Genomic DNA, 9,205 nt, shown 5'->3' on the forward strand with positions numbered 1-9,205 from the left:
GCCACAGATATGACGGGGGACATAGAAACGTTCATCGAAAATCTAAAAAAAACATTAAATCAAAATGTCAAAGAATTTCATGCAACAGACTCTGAACAAACCTATAATAAATGCGTCAAAATCAAGTTATTACCTAAAAGTTGAATGTTAAAGTAAATGAAAATGTTTCATAAAAATCTGCAAAACAGTTCAGGAGATATAGCGATGATGGGACTTACACAATAACCAACAAAGTAACAAGTATGCAGACTAATGTAAAATTACTTCATTCATTTTTGCTATTTTCGAATCTTGATATTCGTTGTTAAATAATAAACTATCAAAGCTAACCTCTATGAAAACTAAATTTAAATTCAAGTAAAAAGTATTAGAATAGATGGTATAGATGTTATGATACATACATGTGATGATTCACAAACATTTACAATACACAAACTATTTCATACAGTTTCAAACAAACATATATTCGTACATAAAGTCATTCATACAAATACTTACGACTACATTCACATTCATATTCAGCGACAAACTACACATACATTCATACAGGCCTTTAAATTTAAAACACATAAACACGCACAAAAATACCCAATTTCATATATACCTCTATATAGGATTAATCGTACAGCTATTTCCTCTGCCTAAGTGACAACATTCCTAGAATATCTTGTCTTAGAATGGGTCTACCTCCTAAAGAAACATACAGGATATATGTTCATGCTTGAAATTCGAGCTAAGTGACAAACCCCGCTGGAAATGTTGGATGGAGATATCAAACCAAACCTAACCTATCCTAACCTAACCTAACCTAGCCGAACCTAACCTAACTCTGCTTAACCTAACCGGACCTAGCCTAACCTAACCTGATCTAACTTAATCTTACCTAACCTGACCCAAAATTAATAATACAGCAACGAAGCTATAATAATAATAATAATAATAATAATAATAATAATAATAATAATAATAATAATAATAATAATAATAATAATAATAATAATAATAATAACCTCAGCAATAACAACAATGCAGACAATGAGTCACAATAACATGCCTGAATCGTAATTGTGACTCAATAAAATAACAATAAAATAATAACATTGAATTACATAAACATTAGTGAATATAGAAATAACATTAACAACGACAAAGAGCTTTAATGAATAAATAAAGCAAAGTTTGTTTATATTACTCAATAGAGATACGTTATAGCACTTGATTTCATTCACGGAATTCTGTTTACACGGTTAGATAACACACAGGTAAGCAGAGTAGGAAACGCACAAGAATGAAACACACACACAGACACACACATACATACACTCATTCAGAACTGGCATTCGTGACCTTTCCATTGTTTTGGTGTGTGAGGGAGAGTGACGTCAATGAGAGGGAGATAAGAGGAGAGAGAGAGAAGGGAGATTACAGGAGAGGGGGAGGTATAGGATAGGCATAGGATAGGAAGTGCAGGCAGAGAGACTGTGATAGGAGAGGATGGGTAGAATGTGTGAAAAAATAACAAGAAAATTAATATTTAGAAAAAGAGAGAAAAAATAAACGAGAGCAGAGAGAGAGAGAGAGAGAGACAGAGACAGAGAGAGAGAGAGAGAGAGAGAGAGAGAGAGAGAGAGAGAGAGAGAGAGAGAGAGAGAGAGAGAGAGAGAGAGAGAGAGAGAGAGAGAGAGAGAGAGAGAGAGAGAGAGAGAGAGAGAGAGAGAGAGAGAGAAAGAGAGAGAGAGAGAGAGAGAGAGAGAGAGAGAGAGAGAGAGAGAGAGAGAGAGAGAGAGAGAAAGAGAGAGAGAGAGAGAGAGAGAGAGAGAGAGAGAGAGGTCTAAACTCTAACTTTTACATATCCTGTAGAGAAAATGTCGACTGCTACGAGAATAATTCATCCCGTTCTTCGGCATTATCTACCCTTTCTGTATTTCAGCTTCCAAAATCTGTGTTTATGAATTAAAAACACTGCTCTCTTCCTGTGTTCAAATCGTGCTTCTCTCAATGCTTCATCCCACGTACTAAAAATAAAATAACTCCCAATAAAACCAAAGCATCTAACGTGATTTATCCTAGGCTAAACTATACACAAAATTATTAAATACAACAATGTTAATTTATATAAAAAACTAAATTTTTGATTACACAGTATTATTAAATTTCTGAATGTGGTTTAGCAAAGAACCAGAGCTAAGAGGAGTATCGCCTAACGATGGATTAGGACTGCTTGACCAGTTTCAAAAACACAGCAATGAAAGAAGCATATATTTTCAGCATGTGACCCAACTAATAATCTAATTTCACCAATGACGCTCACATATATCTACTATCATTTATATGCTGTATGATCTGGCACTAACCCCTGCCAGGTTAGCACGCGCGTTTAAATCAATGTTACACAATCTAGCACCAATTTCTTGCTCTCTAGCATCCCATTCTTAATCCTTGCTACACCTTAAATGATACACGACTCCAATGATTCTGACTCCAATACCCCCCACATTCTGCCTCCTAAACTGCACCACTTACCCCTGTAAACTCACTCTCCCCCTCCTTCCTTCCTCCACCCACTACACCCCCTCCCCACCCCCTTCTATCCTCCATCCGATACACCTCTCCCCCCTCCCCTCTGGACTCCTAGGACCCCTCCCCCTTCTCTTCATCGGGTTCGCAAGAGGATGAAATATGAGGTTTCCAGGCACTAACTCCTGAACGTGAAGCTGGCTCACGAATACTGCGATAAGACGGGCCTGGGCCACCCATCACCCACTGCCTCCAATATCCACCCACTCACCCACGTTCCTCTCGTTGCTCCATCACCCATTGTCTCTAGTATCCACCCACTCACCCACGTTCCTCTCGTTGCCCCATCACCCACTGCCTCTAGTATCCACCCACTCACCCACGTTCCTCTCGTTGCTCCATCACCCATTGTCTCTAGTATCCACCCACTCACCCACGTTCCTCTCGTTGCTCCATCACCCACTGTCTCACAATTCCTCTCTACTCCTGCTTAACTTCCCTCGGCAACAGTTTCAACACAAACTTGACTACACACTCCAACTTCCACTTCTACTCGCTCCATCTTATTCTTTTCAACCATCCAGCTATTCACACGAGCATCCCCAGCCCATCCATAAAATATTTACCAGAAACACTCCCATATAAACCACTACCAATGCCCCTATCCTCATCACCCCTTCCCCCCATCCTTCTATCCTCATCACCCCCTTCCCCCCATCCTTATGGATGAATGAGGACCTGTAACACTTGCAAACAAGCCAAACAAAATTGGCTTCTCATATATAATTTAATATTATCATATATAATTTAATATTATTATTTTGTGCATAGTTAAACCTAGGTTTGATTTGTTTAGATTTGTTCCGTTTGCAATTGCTTGTATTTCGAGTACGTGTGTGTATAATATTAATTATATTTTTTTATTCTTTTTAGAAAATTCTGACTCGGTATGAGAAATATTAAATTGTACACCTGTGAGAACGGCTGCTGGCTTGAGGCTCCTGCCATGGATCAGGGTTACAATATACACATACCTTGACCCTCATGGTGATGATAACTCATACTCACACTCACTCTCCACTTTCCCTCGCATTTTCACTCGAGCGTGTAAATTGTGAGCCTTCTATCGCAATTGCAATTATAGTCGCACTTAAAAGTATACTTATACGTACAATATCACTCAAACTTGCAGTATTATTCCCGCTTGCAATTTCCTGAGACCTTTATCCACAGCACTCTTTCCTCGATGTTAACCAAACCACACACTAGAAATTGAAGAGACGACGACGTTTCGGTCCGTATTGTGATGAGACGAGGAAGGCAAGGGCTCTCCTCGATGTTATCTAGCTACCAGGCAGCCATCCACTAGGAGAGTGATTACCGTGCATACTTCCCATCTCTTAAGAGTTCCCACGGGTATCATTCCTGTCCTTAAGGATAATCGATTGAGCCCTCGATTACGTCATTCCTATTGGCCCCCTGGGTAATCGATGATGTCATTCCTATTGGTCCCTTTGAGTTCCTATTGGCCCCCACTATTGTAACAATTCCATGAACTGTCGATGAGGCCATGCCTTCGGACCTATGAACACTTGCTGACGTCATTCCTACAGCTCTATGAGTCCTTGATGACGTAATTCCTATAGGCCGTCGACTTTTGATGATGTCATTCGTAATGATCATTTAGACGTAATTGGAATAGATCCCATCAACTCGTTATGACTTTTGGTCGTTTAAATTTCTCGTCGTTGTGATATCAATTACCTCCTTAGGGAAGACTTAGTGACGTAATTATTATGAATGGATAATCATTCAATAATTTACTTATTTATTCATGTAAGTAAATAATTCATGTTATTCGTCATTTGCATATAATACTCAAATAAGTCCTCATGCATATGAGCTCTCATTCACATGAGTAATTAGTCACATGAGCCTTAATTCTTTTGAGTCATCATTCACATAAGTCATCAATCATATGAGTCAACATTCGTATGATGACTCATATGATGACTGATGACTCATGCGATCATTCGCATGAATCCTCAGTCACATTAGTCATCATTCATACGCCATCATTCATGTGAGTCATAATTCATATAAGTCATCAGCCTCATGAGTCATCAGTCACATGAGTCACAATACACACCCATATAAGTAATATAAGTGAGTCACTCCCCGTCTATGCGGTCGATGACTTCATTCCTGGCCTTTGTGAACGCTCGGTGACGTCACTGACGTCCATTTAGAACGCCATTGGACAGTATTTCTGTCTATTAATATCATTGAATGAAGTATATTATCTCCCCTTTAAGGTGTTCGGTGACGTCATTCCCGTCCATTAGGAGTGTTCAGTGACGTCATTCCCGTCAACTAAATGTCCAGTGACGTCATTCCGGTCCAACAAGAGTGTTCGGTGACATCATTCCCGTCCCTTAAGGGTCAAATTAGGGCTCATAAAAGGGATGGTCTACACCAAAACAATAATATGTTGACTAGACCACACACTAGAAGGTGAAGGGACGACGAGGTGTCTTTCCGTCCTGGACCATTCTCAAATCGATTGTTGAGTTGAAAATGGTCCAAGAGGAACCGAAACGTTGTCGTCCCTTCACCTTCTAGTGTGTGGACTGGTCAACACACTTCAGCTACGTTATTGTGACTGAAGAATAACAATGAACACTTAGGTGTTCACTGTTATTCAGCCTGGAGCCTTCGTACCTGGATAGTTTGAAAACTGAATAAATATTTTACACATTTACGTAACTACGAAACCTTCGTTGAAAGGTTTCGCAACTACGAAACCATCACCAGTAAGAGAAACATCTTTTCTTACTGGTGACGGCTTTGTTTACATTTATTAAACAACTTACGAGCTTCGAAACAACACAATCCAAGGTTATCGTTGTTGTAAACAACCTTGGAGCTCTTCGGAGCTTATAAACTGCTTCATAAATGTAAACAATGCCGTTATGATTGAGAAAAGGTGCGCAGGTTTCGTAAAGTGTTGGTGTAAATGTTTGGTAAAATCCTTTACCAGAGAAGAAGAGAGAGAGATGTGACAGGTCGAAACGTCGTTAGTTTTAGGGCGGATCGAAATGTCGTCAGTTTCAGGGCGGATTGAAATGTCGTCACTTTCAGGGCGGACCGAAACGTCGTCACTTTCAGGGCGGATCGAAATGTCATCACTTTCATGGAGGACTAAAACGTCGTCAGTTTCAGAACGAACCGAAACGATGTCATTTTCAGGACGTATCGAAACGCTGCCATTTTCTTTATTTTCATATGTGTGGGTTTGGGGTACTACGAGAGGCTTCTGGGAACTCTTCTCCTCCTCAAGCCCAGCCTGACTCCAAGTATGTCTTGTGATAACTTGATCAAAAAGGCTATTGTGACTGCTTGGTTAACAGGTTGGGCACCATTTCTTCCCCCTCCGCCCCTCCCAAATCCTGATATTGACCCTTTCCAAGGGCTATATAGTCGTAATGGCTTGGACGCTTTTCCATGATAATACCCTCTCTCCCTCTGCATTTGGGCAGAATATTACTCTTCACAGAGGGGGGAAGGGGAACTGAACTATCAAGGAGAAAGCGCCAAGCCATTACGACTATATAGCACTTGGAAGGGGTCAGGATAAGGATTTAGGATGAGATTTGAGTGAAGGAATGGTGCCCAACCACTTGGACGGTCGAGGATTGAACGCCGACCTACATGAAGCGAGACTGTCGCTCTACCGTCCAGCCCAAGTGGTTGAGCGGGGGAGCAATATTTTCATAGTCGATGAACATTATTTTGGTAGGAAGAGGATTTAGGAATATCCAAAGGGGAACGTCAAGAAGGGAATAGGTCCAGAAAGAGATTATCTGGAAAGAATAGCATTTTTAGAGGGGGTTTATCTAGAGAGGGTGAGATGTCTAGAGGGGGATTATCTAGAGGGGGTAAGAGAGATATTTAGAGGAGGATTATCTAGAGGGGGTGAGATGTCTAGAGGGGAATTATCAAGAAGGGGTGAGATGTTTAAGATGGGGATCATTTAAAAAGGGGTGACGTATTTAGAAGGGAATTAGCCAGTAGGCGGCATGTCCAGAAATATTTTAACTCTGATAAAAAAACAATACGAATAATTTAAAAAATACAGTTAGTAATTAAAATATTAATACATAATATGAATAATCAATACAAAATCAAGTAACTAACATACATTAATAACATACACTACGATACTAGCCTTTGTTTCGGGAATTTTCGAATTTTACTGGCAAGGAACTCTAACTGTATTGACGAATTTTATATTATTCTGAAAATTAAATAATTTGCCCATTTAGTTGTATTTTCTTTCCAGATGTTATCAGATATGTTTTTTTACTAATTCGTTTTTTATTTCCATCTCCTCTCTTAACCGTTTCACACTCGTTATCGCTCAATTTGCAAGCTCAGAGATGTTATCCTACACCAGCTCAGAGATGTTATCCTACACCAGCTCAGAGATGTTATCCTACACCAGCTCAGAGATGTTATCCTACACCAGCTCAGAGATGTTATCCTACACCAGCTCAGAGATGTTATCCTACACCAGCTCAGCAGATGCCCAGCCTTAGAAGATTGTGCAATTTAAGGACATATTATTAGTTATCTTTAGGTATAAATTTGACTTCATGTTTATTTGCCATCAGGTAAAGGACGTGATGAAACTGAAGCCAACAGCGTATCAGAGCCTTTATATAGTTGGCTGCCTTGATTTTACAGGAATCTCTTTGTGGAGAGAGCATGTGAGAAATGAGTCAGGTCGGGTTCGATCCCCGGCGGAGGTGAAAACAAATAGGCACAATTTCTTTCACACTGATGCTCTAGTTCACCCTAGCAGTAAATAGATACCTGGGAGTTAACCAGCTGCTACGGGCTGCTTCCTGGAGGATGTGTAACAAAAAGGAGGCCTTGTCGAAGACCGGGCCGCGGGGACGCTAAGCCCCGAAATCATCCCAAGATAACCTCAGGGAGTGCAAGGGTTAGGAAACCCTAGTTTTCTTAGTCTTTTCTTGCTATTGCAACTATTGCAACGTGCTGATAGCAACGTAACATCTTATTTATTTATTTATTATTTAGTTATTTATTTATCAATATATAATGTAAAACTTTTAAGACCATTTAAGACTTAAGGAATAGGCAGCGTCTAGGAAGAAAAAAACCATTTTCTCAGTAAATATATCAATTAAACTTGTGTTTTACACTGTTAATGTTTTATAGACATTATTATAGTGGAAATGTCCGTGGTCTAACACTTGCCCCCATTCCCATAGTTAGAGTGCAACAGAAATAACATCACAAGTTTCGGGGTTTATGCATGCGCCTTGAGGGTGTTTTGTGCTTTTTGTTCTTCATTTGTTTCAGGATATGTGTACCTCATAGAATTGCTATCAAGCTAGTCGCGGGCTTATAATTCATCTTAATAGTTCTTATCATCTGTGCTCAATAAAACCTCTAAGGATAGATCCTCCCAAAAACTATCATTCGGTTAATAACGCGTCAAAAAGCCTGCTTTATTACTTACCTCAGATTCTGGGTATTAAACTGCGTATATCCAGGGGCTGTTATACCAAGCCAGGTATACTCGTCCACCGTATGATATTGATATAATTCGCAAAAATGTTAGTTCATGCTGCAAAGGAAGCCTATATTTCAGAAACTTATTTATAATAGAACTTAAAATAGTGTGTAAATTATGATTAAGAAATCTGTGCCGAGTGAAATGTTATACGGTTTGCATGTGTGTATTTCCATACACCCGATTTGGAATGAATACTTTTTAAGAACACCGATGTCTCTGATGAAGTTATGTTTCCCGAGGACGACGTGGCTCGCCAGACCTCCCCGCACGCCCGCGTGATAAGAACAAGGCAGTGAACAGGAACGTTTGCCTGGAACAAACGTTGACGGGAGCCGGTTGGTGGCTGGTCTGAGTCCCGCGAGCGCGACGGATCCGGCCAGGGGGGATGGAACGATTGCCAGAGACCTCTAGACCAGCGTCATGTCATCTCAACACCTCTTATCTTCCCCTTTTACTCGACACTGGAGAACGTAAATTGAGATACAAAACGGAGATACGAAAATGAGGCAGAGGTGATGCAATGGACAAGATGAGAGAGATACGAATGGAGTAGAGGGAGAAATGGGTGAAAGATAGGGAGAAAATGCATCGCACGGAAGGGGGTGGGAGCTAGGTCAGGGTGTGGAAGAGGGCTGAGAGAGAGAGAAAACTTTGAAATTTATCGGCTATAAAGTTGTATAGATCGGTGGCGTGCCGGATGAAGGCAGTGGGGAACTACCTTTCCAATTAGATAAGATGTGGCTGAAATCAACGAGTAGTTTGTATTCAGTTGTTACAGTCGGGGATATTTTTACGTGAAATGACTTCATCCGTCAGACGACATTGATGTAGCAAGCAATCCAAGTTGATAGCGTCGATCTTACGTTAAAGAAACGTTTCTCGAGCGTGGCTTGCCAGTGGGATGGGTTTCCAGCATGCGAAATCGATCTAAATAACGGATGTTTTGACGGTGATTTACGACGTCATTTGAGCGGGAAAAAATAGTCGGCAAGAGATCATTTCACCGTTACTTTGCTACGTGGGATCAAAGCGCTTTTGTGACAGTCGTCAATCATGTCGACATGGAACGGGAGCAGCCTTAGG

At 40.4% G+C, this 9,205-nt stretch overlaps 1 protein-coding gene across 3 annotated transcripts in view; it reads right to left on the bottom strand.

Annotated features, from left to right (window-relative positions):
• Positions 1 to 8,455, bottom strand: part of LOC123748056 (sodium-dependent neutral amino acid transporter B(0)AT3) — a 90,014-nt gene extending 81,559 nt beyond the window's left edge. For all 3 annotated transcript variants that reach the window (XM_069325267.1, XM_069325259.1, XM_069325253.1), the window contains exons 1-2: positions 8,318 to 8,455; positions 8,066 to 8,173 (exon numbers count right to left, since the gene is read on the bottom strand). The gene's annotated coding sequence lies outside the window, so the exon portion shown is untranslated. The remainder of the gene's footprint in view (positions 1 to 8,065; positions 8,174 to 8,317) is intronic.
• Positions 8,456 to 9,205: the final 750 nt, after the last annotated feature.

Source organism: Procambarus clarkii, chromosome 2 (genome assembly GCF_040958095.1).
Source record: "Procambarus clarkii isolate CNS0578487 chromosome 2, FALCON_Pclarkii_2.0, whole genome shotgun sequence".
Lineage (NCBI taxonomy): Eukaryota > Metazoa > Arthropoda > Malacostraca > Decapoda > Cambaridae > Procambarus > Procambarus clarkii.